This window comes from Triturus cristatus, chromosome 10 (assembly GCF_964204655.1).
Source record: "Triturus cristatus chromosome 10, aTriCri1.1, whole genome shotgun sequence".
Taxonomy (NCBI): domain Eukaryota; kingdom Metazoa; phylum Chordata; class Amphibia; order Caudata; family Salamandridae; genus Triturus; species Triturus cristatus.
Window position 1 is genome coordinate 1143535138 of NC_140593.1, and position 16727 is coordinate 1143551864.

Sequence of the window (16727 nt, forward strand, 5' to 3'; positions counted from 1 at the left end):
TTAGAAAAAAGTGTGACAAAAATTATACAGAAGGATACAACAGGGCGATTGACCTATAATCATTAAAAGGCCTTCCCCACCCCTTTCACAGGCAATGGTGAGTTTTCGGAACTTGGGGTGTGTTGAAAGAATTGCCCCTTCTTAGAGGGCCCTCCATTTTTCTTGGTTATTTTATCAAGAGTATCCTTTCTTGTCCTCTAGGGTGGAGGGGGGTATTAGAATTGGTTGTACAAGGCTCAATAATTTCCAGCTGGGGATCATTTCTAATACAGAGATTTTGCAGAGCGGTCATTTACCTTCTTGTTAATACGGTGTCCCTACTGCCATTGGGCTGAGTATTTCCATTGTGAATTAAGGTTGCATCTTCCACAGGAATGCCAACAGACATTGCCAGTGACAAATCCTTTGTCTGCCACTTGACAATATCAATGCATTCCTCCACTAAGTCTAGTTGGTTACTAATCGCCCCTATAACTGAAGTAAGATAGTTGGTGATAGAAGAAGTCGTTTGAGGTGCTTGGTTAGAGTCACCTTTCCCATTACAGCTTTTTTTGTACCCATTTTCGATGAACGAAGAAATACCCCCCTCAAAGAGCTTGGAATCTACGACCGAGATGGGTGGCCCGGCCTAGCCCAGCCCCTTCCGTGACCAGATGGCACACCCTTGTCCCATGTCTTCGCCCTGGCAGTGCCCAGGTGCTTCCCAACTGTAGGCTGCCACCTTGTGCTTTGTGGCGATTCCCCCACATGGCCCCTCCTTCACCTTTGGGCAGGGGATTGTGGATAATGGTGTCCGGCAGGTCAGCAAGTCACTAGTGAGGCATTGAAGCATCATGTGTGCGGCCGCCTCACGCTTTGTAGCGCTTCCCCTCAGCACCTCTTTCTCCTCGGGGCAGGGAATTGTGGATAATGGTGTCCGGCAGGTCAGCAAGTCACTAGTGCAGCCCTGAAGCGTCTGAATGTAACTATTCAGTACTTTAAAGGGAATTTGCAATTTTTGAGAAAGGTTCAATACAAGAATAGCCATCAAGCTAGGTGATAATTATATTTGCACAATATAATTTTACTCTTGCTTATATTCCTGGTTCAAAGAGTGGATTAACGGATGCTGTTACTCATTGTTATCGCGAGTAATTCCTCACAATGTGTTCTAGGAATATTTCCATATTTCCAGTGGTAGCCGATGCATTTAGAACAGGGGTGAGGTGGGTGGAAAGGGGTAACACGAGGGGGGGGATTATATTTTTAAAAAACAGGCCTGAAGCTGTTTCTGCCGCCTCGCGCCATGGAGCCCCTCTGCTTCCTGGTCCCAGGGGCCCGTGGGACAGCATCAGAGACTCCCTGTGCAATCCTCGCGCTGCTCTCATGCTGCATGAGAGCAGCGCGGAGATTGGCCTGAGCGGGCTTGTTTAACACTCGCTCAGGCACAGGGAGTCTGTGCTGTTTCTCCAACCTAGCTCTGTAATACAGCTGGATTGGAGAAAACTAACTGCGCATGTCTGTTTGGCCGGCCTGAGACGGTCGGCCAAACAGACATGCAGAGAGCAGCGCAGGTCCACTTAATTGCACCTCCCTCCCACGGCCCGGCCCCACCCCTCCCTACACACGCTGGCTCAGCCAACAGCTTGAAAATAAAACAATATTGTTTTATTTATCAGCTGCTGACTTAGCCAATGGGGCGCTCTCCTCCACCATTACAGCGGAGCCGCCGCTGAATATTTAAGTCTTCCCTAAAAGAGGTTAAAGTTGCTAAAGTGAAGATGTATCTCAGGCAATTGGAAATGTCATTGGTTCCTTTTGACATCTCTAGTTTGATCAAAGGAATTGTAGTTCAGCCAATAAGCTATTTTTGTTCCAACTAGGGTATTACAGTTGGATGTTATGAAAAGGTGTCTTGACCATTCCTGGTCATAGAGAAGTTAAGACGACTTTGGATTTAGTTTTATGATCCTCTTGGTAGCTGACTGTTCATTCTGATGCCCAAGAGTGAATATCAGTTTTTATAAGGCATGTAATTCCATAGTGCTAAATTACAACATGGTCTTTACCAGATAGGTCTTTACAATCCATAGTAACGAAGCACTGTGTAATTTACTTTACCCCGTAAGATTTTACAATTAGATTTCTTTACAAGGCATTGTCCAAAAATTATAAATACTTAAGGCCAGATGTGCAAAATTTTTTCAAGTTTGCAAACAGCGCAATTCTCAATATTCGGTCGTTTGCCACGGCAAAAAGGCTTTTCTTTATGTAAAAACATCAAATTGCGTCTAAAAACCAATTCCGTGTTTGGAAGGGGCATCCCTTCCAAATACCTAATTGGAATGTTATGCATTAATGTTTTATGACCAAAGTCTGGTTGCAAAACATTCATCTTTTACCGACTAAAAACTTGTCAAATGGAAAGGGGTGATCTCAGTGTGACCCCTTCCCCTTTGTGAATTAAAAAATACGTTTGTTTAAGAGGAGGCAGTGGTCAATGAAACCATTGCGTCTTCTTAAACAAATAAAAAAAAGAAAGAAAGTTTTATTTTAAACACAGTTCTGTTTCCTTTAAGGGAAACGGGATGCATTTAAAAAGATGAATTGCTTTATTAAAAAGCAATCACAGACATGGTCGTCTGCTGACCCAAGCAGCCCAACATCCCTGTGATGGCAGCGATTTCTAGTGGGTGCCAAATTTTGATCTACCTCATTAATATTCATGAGGTAGGTCTAGTTGTGACCCACTAGGAATCACTGTTTTAAAATAAGAACTAACATACATTAGGAATAGCGATTTCTAATTGCGATTCGGAGATAATCCCAATTGGTTAATCGCTATTCCTAATGTTAGTACATCTGTCTCTTAGTACATATGTTATGTAACACTGTGATTATAAAAAAAAACATTTAGTTACATATTTTGAAAATAAATTAGGCCATCCCTCACAACAATAGAGTCACTAAGACGTACAACGTAGGTTTTATCAGTGAATGACGGCGAGGACGAGGAAAGAGAATGGCCATGGCAATGAGGAGGGAGCCACAGCAGGTAAGTGGCTTTTTAATGACTTTTAATCACTTTGGGAGGGTGGAGGGTGCGTAGCGGAGCGGAGTGAAGTGAAGTCGTTTTCCAACTCCGTGCAACTTCACGTAGAGGCACTACGCCTGCTCTGCCCATTTAGTTAGCCTGATTGCAGGGGTTTTTGCCAACACCTTCGCCTCAACATTTAGCAGGGATATAGGCGATAAAAGGCGCAGTCTACTGTGAGCTTCCCTTTCTTGTGGATGACTACGATCATAGCCATTTGCTGGTCTACAGGTAGGTGGTCAAGTTTGCATGCCTCTCCGAACATTCCGAGCACGGTAGCAGCAATCTTATCCACCAGATCTTTATATAACTATGGGTAGGCCATTAGGCTCCATCGCCTTCCCAGATTGGAGGTCTCAGATAGCCGTCACATGTTTCACTGCTGTCAGTGTAACCTCCAGGGCCTCCTTGGCGTCACCCGAAAAGGTTGCCATTGCGAGGTCCTTTAAAAGCTCCCCACAATCTGCACCTGTTCGAGTTACCTTAGGAGTGTACAGTTTCTCATAGTAAGTGGCAAAGGTGTCTGCAATGGTCCGATTTGTGGTTTGTAATGCTCCTCCCTCATCTAAGACTCCCAATACCCAAGATCGGTCTTTGTCTCTCTAATTGAGCCAAGCTAGCAATTTGCTGGCTTTGTCTCCAATCTTGTATAGTCGACGTTATGACACCAACGCATAAAACGTAATGCCTCATTTTCTGCCAAGGCCCGTAGGTCTTGTTGGCAGGGATGTAATTAATGGCTCCGGTGGGCGGAGATGTAATTGATGGTTCAGGTGGGTTGAGTGGGTGGGCTGGGTCGGTAGGTCCCACCCACGTCCCCCCACCCATCCCACTCTCTGTCAATGCCCTGTTTTCCAAGGCCGCTATGTCTCTTTCAAGGGCTTCACAGCCAATTTTGGTTTGCTTTCGCTTACCTCCGATAAGGACTTGGGCTTGTCCCCTAATGACCGTCTTATATGCCTCCCATAAAACATGACAGACTGCACTGTTGCCTGATTCTCTTGGAAGTAATGGTAGGAGGCATTATTTAGTTTATCTCTAATGTCCCTATTGCGGATGAACCACAGGTCTAATCTTGGTTATGCAGAGGCGTCATATTTGGGTCAGTTTATCGGGGAGTGGTCAGAGAACCCTCTCGCGTAGTGTGTCGTGGCCCTGAAAGCCCCCTCTTGGGTGTGATGGGTGAGTATATAGTCAAGACGAGAGAAGCTGCCATGGGTGGTGGAGAAAAACATATTTTGTTTATGTTGCGGATTGTGTTCTCTCCATAAGTCTCTCAGGCCCAGTGCGGACACGAAGCCAGGCAGTAACCCAGCATCTGATTGTGTGGGTGCGGTGCTGAATCTGTCCATCCCTGGATTCATTACAGCATTCATGTATGACTGTGCCATGAGGGAACTCAAGGAGGAGGGCACTGATCCTTGGGAAAACCACGGCATGTAGTGGCAGTGGTACATAGAGGGAACAAAGGTTAATTCTGAGGCCTCCCGACTTTCCAGACACGGCCACATAGCAACCCTGAGTGTCATTCCAGGTGTGTAGGGGAATGAATGGCAGTGCTTTCTTAACCAATGTAGCAGTTTCCCTAGAGTCTGTGGTGTAGCCCGCATGGGCCAGTAGTTTATAGCCAAAGTGGTCAAGAGCTTTGTAGTTATTGCCACGGAGATGTGTTTCCTGTAGAAATATGAGGTATTGAGGTGCTGAAGCACTAGTGAGCAATTGATTTTATTCCCCAAACCATTAACATTCCATGACCAAACGTTTAAGTTCTTTATCAGGGTTCATAGAATTGGGAAATCATTGTGCGTTTGAGGATATCAGGATAAGGTCTTACAAAAAGAGGTTGGTACTTGGTCCAACCGCCCCTTCAGGGACATTACCATGTGGATGTTATTGCACCTGGCCCGCCCCTCCTGATCGTCCAGACTATCTGTAGTAGTTACATTATGTTTGGTAAGGGTGTCAACTTGTTCCTCAAGTCGTTTTGTTCTTGAAAGTAGTCTGTTGATTTGCGTTTCAGCCACTGTGACTTTCTTGGCAATGTTGCTCACATTGCGCAACAATAGTTTGGAGTCTATGGTGACTACGTCCAACTTCAATTCTAGGGTTCCGCAGAGCACCTTTATAGCCACCACGATTTCGCGCAGTGATGGTTCAGGTGCAGTGTCTGGTTCATGAGAGGACCTGGTGGTCCTACCGTCTCTCTCTGTGCTGCCCACTATCACCATCACAACTGTGTATCTGTTGAGGTTATTGGTCTGTGGAGGTCGAGGGCCTCAATTCTTTACCATTGCCCCAAGATCCCAGAGGGGCACTGCACCAGGGCAGGAGTCAGGGGCACTCTCGCTGCCTCAATCCGCACGCTCGATTGCAGTATCTTTGGTTGTGTGGTTTATCCAAGTCTCAGTTCTTTCTCGAATCAGACTGCATCACCGTATGCCCGTGATGTTACTGTACGTTGCCCTATGGTTGCTGCCTCCCAACCAGATTTCCCCCGGTGTAGTGCTGAGGGTTCAGGCTGAGCCCCACTGGGTTCCAAACCACTGGCTCGTCTCTCTGTTCCAGATTCTCAGGTTCCAGAGCTGGGACCTCACAGACAGGCCATCCCTCAGCGGAACACAGGCAGCTGGCTCTTTCATACAAACCCTACAGGGCTACAGATACCAGGGCACCACACCTCTAATTTGGGGAAGGGGAGAGACAGGCCCCAGACCCTCCTCCTGCCTGGTCTTCCCTCTCGTAGCTGGCTCCAGCCTATGTCGTCTATCTGGGAGCGAGGAGAAGGCCTCACATAGCGGCATTCATTACTCGTATGGGTGAAACGAATTAGGACGTAACAAAAAAGAGAGACAGGGTTTTATGTATATAGCAAAAGGAATACTCCTGGTCCCCTTACGGTAATCGTATCAAACAATTAAAGGAGTCTACCCTGAAGACATAAGATGTCCACGTGGTATAGAGGAAGACACAAAAAAGGACAAGATGTACTCCTTTTCTAAGAAGATCCCTCACTCACCAACCTAGTTGGTGACATGCTTCTTCATTGGGGTCTCACCCGAATAGCGGAATGCTATCTGGGTGTGCTTCAACACCTGATTACAGTGGAGCAGGTTTTTTTCGCAACAGTGGTGCAGGTGAGTAATAGTGAATTAAAAATTGGCTTAATTTAACTCCCTAAAATGCTTTAATATGGAGCAACAAGACAATATTAAAAGCAGTGTTAGATACCCAACTCAGCTAGATTGACCTCTGGTATCTTGGTGGTGATAGAAAGTGATCGTGGTCTGCATGTTTCAACCTATCGGTGATATTACCAGGCTTTCTTCAGGACCTAACTATATGACCCGAGTGGTATACACGCTCTAAGGTGTACCCAACCCTTGGCCAATCAACAACCACACCGTGTACTCACAGTATGGCGACCTCTCATCGATTGCTGAAAGGAAATAATCTGAAAAAGAAATAAACAATCACACTTAGTTCAACTCAATTACGTGTGCCATGATCTGCGGTTGCTTAAAGTGATACTCCCGTGCATGGCTAATAGTTGAGTCATTCAGATAAACGTGGTACACACTGTGTTTCAAGCATTCCATGCACGGCGTACCATACGTCTGTGAAACAAAGGTGAATGGTGTATCATTCACTCTGGGCGAATAATCAACCAATTTAGGTATTACAACCCACACAAAACATTGTTAGCGGTGGGTGTCATGACGCTCGATTCCTAGAATGAGCGTATCTCTAAAGTGCAAGCTTTTGTTAAAAATGCATGCATGCATGTTATGTGATTAAAAAACTGCCGGACAAAAGAGGGCAATATCTAAGAAACAACATGGCACCTAAGGGTCTACTGGTCACTAACGCACCAAAAATCTTCCTTGAGGACCCGGTGTTTAGAAAAGATTGGGCCCAGATCGCGTGGCACTGCACACGCGACTGGATTGTGCGGATCATCAAAACAGCATTAAGACTTTCTGAGATCATGCTGGTTGAAATACAACTCACGGAAAGCCATATTAAAACCACCCTCACTGGCTATAAGAAAAAATTAGATGAACTCAACAAAGAGATCAATGAGTATAAGGACAACTTGACCCAACAGAAGCTTCAGAAATTCCAGAAGGACCTTAAACGGTTATCATATGTTAAGACCTATCCTTACTCAGAACCAGAATTTATACCCCCTGTGAGGACAGAGAGATTCAGACGTGTCCAGCAATGATTCCTTAGCCAGTAGTGGTTCCTGCACAGGGAGTAGAAGGTCCAGACAAAGAGGGAAGAACAGACCCCAAAACACGTGGCCCACATACAACGCACAGATGATGGGGGGGTTTCAAGGCCCCTTCCACCCACAACACCATTACCCAATGTATGGATGGCAACCACCGTTCCCACAGCCTTTATTCCCACCAAACACATTCAGGCTGCCTTTTTTAGGCAGGGGCATAAGGGGAAGGGGCAGAATAAAGGGAACAAGCCAGGTGCACTGGGAGGAGGAGAACCCAGTGGGCAGCAACACACGGAGCAAAACAAGGGAGCCTCAAGCGGGGACAAGCAGCAGCAGGGCTTAGTCACCAACCTAGCCTCCAGACCCCTTTCATTGACAGAAGAAAAAGTCCTCAGCAAAGGACTGGGCTTTGTCCCACGTCTAAATTAGACAAATTCAATCTTCACTACGAGTTGTCGGATTTCTTTCGAAAACTGAAGCTCAAAGCTTTCTTCGAAAAACAATGCGACAGATCGTCAACTGAAGATCAATGTGAAACGGGCTTGTGTCTAAAGTCGACATTCACACCCCCTCCATACACCATCCCCGTGGAGATACTAACATTCGAACAAGCCGTCTTCAACAACATTGAAAAACTGGAAACGAAACAACCCTTCTACAACATAAGTAAGGAGGAAAATCTCGCCCTGGAGGGTCTTAAGAAGTGTGACAACATAGTCATAAAACAAGCAGACAAAGGGGGGGGGGGTTGATGTACAGGACAAGACAGCCTACCAAACGGAATGCCGGAGACTACTATCCGACGAGAGGAACTATCTTCCTCAGACATCGAACCCAACTCTGGAGTTAAGACAAGAAATCAGATCCCTTGTTGACTACGCTGAGTCCAGGGGACATATATCCAAACATAAGGCAGATTTTCTAACCAACAGTGAGGGCAAGGTCCCTTACTTTTACATGCTGCCAAAGATACATACGAATAAAAATCCCCCTCCTGGCAGACCCATCGTTTCCAGAATAGGGTCTCTTTTAGAACCTCTATCACGGTTTTGTGACTTCTTTCTAAAAACTTTGGTACAGAGCACTGAGACTTACTTGCAAGACACCAAAAGTTTACTCAATCTTTTGAAGGATATTACAGTAGATGAGACAACAATCCTGGTTAGCTTTGACAAGAAAGCCTCTATACCAGCATCCCTCAAGATGACAGCCTGGTAGTGCTAAAAAAAGCACTGGATGAGGCGGACTGGACATATAGGACACCAACAAATGTTATCCTCAAGTTTGCCAGATTGGCCTTGAAGAAGAATTATTTTGAATTTGAAAGAGCCCTGTACCTCCAAGTTGGGGGCACTTCGATAGGAGTCACCTTCGCCCCGAGTGTGGCCGGGCTCTACGTCTTTGAATTTGAAAAGAAGTTTATACTGAATGACTTTAACCCTTTCTCTTCACATATCATGTTCTGGAAGAGATACATCGACGACGTCCTTGTCATTTGGCAAGGACCGAACAATGTTTTAACAGATTTCATCTCATAGATCAACACCTGAGGTCGAAACTTGAAGTTCACCCACACAAGGGACCCCAATAGCATGGTGTTCCTTGACGTCGTGATTACCAAAGAGAATGGATGACTGGAAACAAGGATACATCACAAACCTACTGCCAAAAACAATTTGCTCAGATACGAGAGCTTCCACCCGAGGGCATTGAGGGAAAATCTGCCCTACGGCCAATACCTCAGGTTGCGCCGGAATTGCAGCAAAACCACAGACTATCGCACCCAAGCAGAGGACCTCACGAAAAAACTGACAGAGAGAGGGTACCATGAAAAAATACTGAACAAATGCCAAAAAATAGCTCACAAGCAACCACGGGAGGCCCTGTTAGAAGACAAAAGAACCACAGAGGAGGAAATACCACTTACATGTGTCACTGCCTACAGCACGGCTTCAAACCAAGTGACACGCTCCATTAATAAACATTGGGGCATCCTCAGGACTGGCAACCTACAATGGGAAAAAACGTTATTCTCTTTAAAAAAAGCAAGGAGTTTAAAAGACTCTTTAGTGAGCACACGCCCAAGGAAGAAAGAACAGGACAACGCTCACACTGTTCTGAACGCATGGGGCCTACCGAACATCGTGGGCCATTTCCCATGCGGGAACTGTAGCGTGTGCCACCTCACCAGTACAACAAAAACTCCTGCTCTAGAACCTGGTAAAGTGTGGACACAATGGACACACACGAATTGCAACAGCACTAACGTAGTCTACCTGATAACATGCCTGTGTGACCTCCAGTATGTAGGCATGACCAGCAGAAAAATAAAGCAAAGAATCTGTGAACATCGCAGCACCATCAGGTGTAAAAAAGTGACAACAAGGCTGACAGAACACTTCCTACAAGTGAACCACACGACCAATGATATGAGATGGACAATATTTGAGCAAATCAAAACTGGAGACAAGATCCCACAACGCCTGTTTGAGAAAGAGCAGCGTTGGATATTTAGACTGTCCACACACAGAAATGGGTTAAATGAGAACATCCCGTGGAACACAGTACAACAAAGATAACGTCCTGTTAAATCACGTGACCATGGTAACTCCCTCTAGAGCCTTATTAGGGTCACTGAGAAGAGTTAACGACTCTACTGAGTACAACAGTACCGTCCGGTTGTAATGCTTGACCATCATACCAACCAATAGAGCCTCAGTAGGGCCACTGATGTGAGATACAAATAGTTAACAACTTCACTCATAATCTTTTGAGTATTAGCCTCCATGAGGGTTTGTGTTTTTAAGCGATGTATTGATCGGACAATAGGGAGTTAACCCTTGTGTATACCCCTGTATTGTACCGCATTCTTTGCCTACACATACCACATTATATCAGGCACATAACATCATAACCTGATCTTATGGACCACCTGTCCCCATGCTGGCCTTTCGCGAGGGGTCCATTCAATAGAAATACATGCTTGTCCTCACAATTCTTTGACTGACTGTAACACTGCTATCGTTGATATTGTTAACTATGCCTGCCGCATAGAGAGGTTTTGAAAAAGACCTGTCTTCATAAATACAAAATACCCCACTGCACACTTCTGAATTCGTATAGTGTTAGTGATACTATTTGAGCATCTATACGCTCTCTTCAGCATAAACACCAATGGTATTTATTGCCCCATTGAAGAAAGCGCATTATGATATTCACAGTTTTTTGGAGCAGTTCCCATGATAGCTCCATCAGAAACCTCCCTCCAGCGCCTGGCTACGCCCCTAATTGACGTAGTCACGCATAGACGTGATCAAGTCACATGTGACGCATTCGGAAGCACCCTGGAATCAGTCCAGGTTAAATACCAGAGATGGGCGCACACGGAGATCCTCGGGTCGCCGTGAAGGTTCCACAGAATCAGACATGCCAACCCTCCCGATTCAGGCGGGAGACTACCGATTTCAAGGCTAGTCTCCCGCCTACCGATTCAAGCATCCAGAAACCCGATTCCTCGGGGGTTTCAGCTGACAGGGCTTGGTATTACGTAACGTGCTAATTCTTCCAGCAATAGTCAGAGTGGCGATGCAGGGGCTCTAGAAGGGGTAAAAAACCAACAAAGCCTCGTAAACAAACGAATGGTCTTTAAAAGACCTGTGAAGTACTCAGGTGCGGCTGTGTGTGTGCCCGGGAAGCAGTTTCAGCCCCTGGCTGCCACACACGAGGGGGTGAGGGGGGTTGGTGTATGCACTGCCAGCAACCTGCCAGGCCAGCGCACAACACTTGAATCACCCTCTCTCTGCCTGCCATTGCGCTCCATGCTTCTGAAAGGGAAGAACATAACGTGCATTCGCGTTTCAAATGTCCGATCCTGCAGCAGCACACGTTCAAAGTCCATACATGACAGTAACCCGATTCAAGGCCCCATTCTCCCGATTTTTTCTAACAAATCTCCCACTTTGCTCTTCTGAAATGTTGGCATGTATGCAGAATAGGCATACAAGCGGGCGGCAATGGTTTGATGGAGTATGTAGACCGATTGACATGCGGGTGGGCTCCGTAGCTGTACGAACCATTTAAAATGTATGAGATGTGCGAACACTGCAATTTATTGTCTCACTTACCTCCATAGAGTGTGACTAGAGCCATAGCCATACCCCGGCTACCATGAGGCACGACTGAATCGAGACTCTAGTAGGCCCATTATCATCCTCTTTTGTCCGGCAGTTTTTTATTCACATAACATGCATGCATGCATGTAACGGGAAACGGCTCTCAGGGATCGGAGATGTAAAGAATGTCCACTCTTGCGGCTCCTTAACAGAGGTTTTATTTGAAATGACAATAAGGATAATAGAGTCTTATCCCGAGTCTCTCTTCCTGGCTCTACACAGTCGCCTTGCTCCTGACTAATCTTCAGGTCAGGGCTATTCCTCTTGGTCTCAGAAGGGAGGGGGAGGACCGGCCAGGTGATGTCCAAACCGCATCATAACCCGCATAAAAAAAAAAGAAAGAAAACCTTGTGTCAGGTTTGAGCTCTCTACCGCCATATAGTATTCACACAGGGGAGTGGATAGTGTAGGGACACCAGTGAATCACTCTGTGACAGTCTTTATTGGTGCATACGTGGTGGGGAAGGAACCATCACCGGACATGAGCGCCCAATTCCAACTACCCGTCTCCCTTCTCCCGTCTTCCGACCCACCCCGTGACCCGGTCCCGTACCTGAAGGAGCCACGCTCCTCCGGGAACGTGGCTGGGCGGTCCGCCGTATCGGTGGCCTCCTGGCTTTCTCTCTCTCTGCTGCCGTGGGTCTGGAGCGGGTGCTCTGGATCCTCCATCGTCTCCTTCGTCTTCCTTCTCGATTCGGCGTCTTCCGGGGCGTGCTTCTCCTTCTCCTCCTCGTCTTCCTCTATTGCCGGTTCCTGTTGGCTGACGTCAGAGGCGGGGGCGGGGACTTCAACAGCCATGGATGTCTTAAAGGGACAGCGTTGACTGTCGTACGGAGCCCCGGTCCAAAAGGGATCAGTCCCATCTCTCCAATCCCCGGGCTGTAAAGGAAGGAGAGATCATGACACCGGGGAATAGGCCCACCAGTCCTCGAACGCTTCCTTGTCTGGAGAAGGTTCCTTTTCAGGGGGGTGGGTAGGGAACTCGTGACACCCCCCTCTCCTAGGATTTTCCCGATCGGGGAGAGGAAGTACTCGAGAAAGGAAATCAGCGTTCCCGTTCTCGACGCCCCTGCGATGCTTGACATCAAAGGAAAAAGGTTGCAGGGACAGGAACCATCTTAGAACCCGGGGATTCTGTCCCTTGTTGCGACTCATCCACTGAAGAGGGGCGTGGTCCGTATATAGAATGAAGTGTGTCCCTTCTAAGTAATATCTCAATCTGTCGATCGCCCACTTAATGGCAAGACACTCCTTCTCAACAGTAGGATACTTTCTCTCCCTAGGGAACAACTTACGACTAAGGAATAAGATGGGGTGTTCCACTCCGTCATTGGAGGTCTGGGAGAGGACTGCCCCTAACCCATTTTCAGAGGCGTCCTTGTGGAGGGTAAAAGGTCTGGAAAAGTCCGGGGATGAAAGAACCGGGGCTGTAGTGATGGCCTCCTTCAAACTTTTTAATGCGATTTTAACTGTCTCTGATGGGTGTTGTAGGCTTCTAGGGTGTACGCTTTTACTCAAGAGATCAGTCAAGGGTTTCGCAATTTCAGAGTATTGGGGAATGAACCGTCGGTAATGTCCCAGGAGTCCCAGGAAGGCCCTTACCTCTTTTTTTGTGGTGGGAAAGGGAGTATCCTTGATTGCCCTGACTTTTTCCTCTTGGGGCTCTATGAGGCCATGTCCTCATACATATCCCAGGTATTTCACTTTTTGGTAACCTACTCTCGATTTTTTGGAGTTTATGTGGAGACCGGCCATGTTTAGGGCATTTAGGATACTATAGAAGTCTTTCAGATGTTCGTCCCAGGACGGACTATATACTATGATGTCATCAAGATAGGCCGATGAAATGGCTTGGTGGTCTCGTAATACTGTATTCATCAGGCGCTGGAAGGTGGCGGGGGCACCGTGCAACCCAAATGGTAAGACGGTGAATTCATATAAACCGTCTGGAGCGATAAAGGCGGTCTTTTCTCTGTCCTCTTCCCGTAACGGGACCTGCCAGTATCCCTTTGTAAGGTCAAGTGTGGATATATAGCGGGCTTTCCCCAATTTCTCGATCAAGTCATCCACCCGGGGAATGGGATATGAATCAAACTTGGATATGGCGTTCAAGGCCCTGAAGTCCATACAAAAACGGGTAGACCCGTCTGGTTTTGGTACCATCACGATAGGGGAGGACCATTCGCTTCAGGAGGGACGAATTACCCCCATCCTGAGCATGTTCTGGACTTCGTTGCTTATGTCTTGTCTTCGGGCTGCTGGTACGCGGTAGGGTCGCTGCTTTATAACCCGGCCTGGTATAGTCTCTATAATGTGCTCCGTTAGGTTTGTTTTCCCTGGGTGATCGGAAAACATGTGACTGAAAGATCGAAGTAGGTTGTCCAACTCTCGTTTCTGGGGAGACCCAAGGGCATAGTTAATCACCAGATGTTGTAGGGTGCACTCCGGGGCGGGACTAGGCAAGGTTAGTCGTGCAGGGGCAGGTAATGGCCCTAACCATTTCTTAAGGAGGTTAATATGGTATACTTGAGTCCGATTCGGTCTTATCTGTAGTTTGTAACTGGTTCTTCCTACTGTACGTATTATCTTATAGGGACCGAGCCACTCAGCTCGCATCTTGCAGGAGGAGGACGGCATAAGGACAAAGACCCAATCGCCTACATACAATCGTCGCCACCGTTTACCGCGGTCATAGAAGTGTTTTTGTCTTTCTTGTTTCTTTTCAAGATGGGAGTATGCGAGGTCCCTCAACTTCCCTATTTTGGAATTAAGGTTTTGGGTATAATCCATGAAGTGCTGAGTTCCCTCCTCTTCCTCCTTTTCCCATGCCTTCTTGGTCATGTCCAGGAGCGATCTAGGTTGTCTTCCGTATAGCATTTCAAAGGAAGAGCAACCCAAACTGCTCTGGGTCTGACTTCGTATCACATAGAGAGCCAGAGGGAGAAGTTGATCCCAATCTCTTCCTTCTACTCTGAGCATTCTCCGTAATATTTTTTTAACCTCTTCTATGCCCATGACGAGATAGTATCGTCATGGAGCGCGGTTGCGCTGTGCCCATGACGAGACTATCTCGTCATGGACCCCGCCCGCTAATACAATGCCCGGCACAGGAGGGGGAAAGGGCGGGGCACTGAAGGGGTTAAGGGTGCCGTTGTAACGTTCCACCAGTCCATCGGTCTGGGGATGGTATACAGACGTTTTAATATGCTGTAGGTTGAGGAGCCTACAAACCTCTGTCATTAACCTGGAAATGAATCGTGTCCCCTGGTCAGTTAAGATCTCTTTTGGGAAACCTCCCCGGGAAAAGAGTTCTATTAACCGGTCGGCTATGGCTTGTGACGTGGGTGCTTTCAGAGCGAAGGCTTCGGGGTATCTCGTAGCGTAATCAACAATTACTAACGCGTACTGATAGCCCCGTCGTGTTTTTGGTAAAGGACCAATGAGATCCATCCCTATTCTGGAAAAGGGAGTACCGATCACGGGGAGCGGCTGTAGTGGTACTGGTGGGGGTTTGTAAGAGCTCGTCTTTTGACATGTTTCACACTCCTGACAGTATCTCTTGATGTCGTTATATACCCCTGGCCAATAGAAATGTCGCAGAATGTTTTGGGTAGTCTTTTCACTGCCCAAATGACCTGCGGCCAGGTGTGAATGGGAGAAGAAAAGGATCTGTTCCCGAAAAGAGGAGGGGACCAGGAGTTGGGGAGAGGCGTCCTTATGGCTTACTCTATATAATAATACGTCTTTCTTTTGAAAGGAGGAATACTGGGGTACTATGCCATCTCTGACTGGGAGGGCGGCCTGCCAGGCATGTTGAAGGGCGGGGTCGTTTATTTGGGCGAACTGGAAGCTCTTGTCCATGAGGCATGGTTCAGGGGTAACCAGCGCGGGGATGGGGTTTTTGGGAGATGTTTCTCCTTCTGTTTTCTCTTCATTGGCGCGTAGCAGGGACTGAAAATATTCTAGGAAATGGGGATTGTCTGTTCCTATGATAAGGTCTTCCGGCAGCTCATTCATCACTCCTACTCTCACTATGCAGGAGGTCACATTCGGATGTTTGAGGCTGATTGTGGCTATGGGATAGGGTTTCACGTCGCCGTGTACACACCTAATGTGTACTAGGTCTCCCGAATCCACCTGTTTTGGCCTAATGAGACCCCCCTGAATAACAGACTGTTTACATCCCGAGTCTAGTAGGGCCCTGACTACATGGTCATTCACCTGAACACTTACATAGAAAGCGTGTCCTAGTTCGGCTGTGTGCATAACGGGTCTTGGGAGATATCCGATGTCCATGGGTTCCTCCCTTGTCTTCTGATGTGGGCAGACACGTGCGATGTGGCCCCAGTCACCGCAATCGAAACATTGGGGTCCCCTCAAAGGAAATGTCTCTGGTGTTTTCTGTTTAGCCGCCTCGTTAGGGCCAGGTTTCTTTACGACTGGTCTGACAAACTTCCCAGATAGGGGTCGATATGTACGATCGGTCTCTGTACCAGAGACACGAGGTTGCGCCCGAGCAAAGGTGGCTGCCATCTCCATGGCTTTCAGAGTGGTGATGTTTGCATGTTGGCGCAGCCAACGTTGGGTATTGTATGGTAGAGCCTCCAAGAATTGTTCGAGATATATTTTGTCCATCAAGTCCTCTTTAGTACACTCTTGGGGCTTTAACCATTTGTCCACTGCGAACTTGAGGCGATAGAAGAGAGTTTTTGGATTCTCCCCAGGACGCCCTTTTTCTTTTCTAAAGCGGACCCGATAGGCTTCTTCGTCCATTCCGAGGTGATCCAGGATAACCCGTTTTACCTCTCCATAAGGGGTGTTTCCTAGGGGGTTAGCCACCTGGTAGGCCGCTTGGGCCTCGTCAGTCAGGAGGGGTGCTAAAAAGAAGGGCCACTTCTCCACGGGCCAGTTACAGGCCCTCGCTACCCTTTCAAAATTGAGGAGGTACGCGTCCGGATCCTCGCCGTTCACATATTTTTGTAGGGCGACTCCCGTGGGGGCTGGGGCCGGACTTCTGGTGTGTGTTAGAGGGGTGGCTCCTTGCTCGGTGACCATCCTTTGCAGACCCTCCATCTGAGCGGTCATGGTATTCTTGAACACGTCTCTGTCGGCATGGGCCGACGTCATCTGTCTCTCTACAGCCCATCCTAACTTGTCCTGGGTTTCAACGATATGTTGTATTAAAGTGTCCATTATGTTTGTACTAATGGCGTTATGCCCGCATTCTCCACTAAATGTAACGGGAAACGGC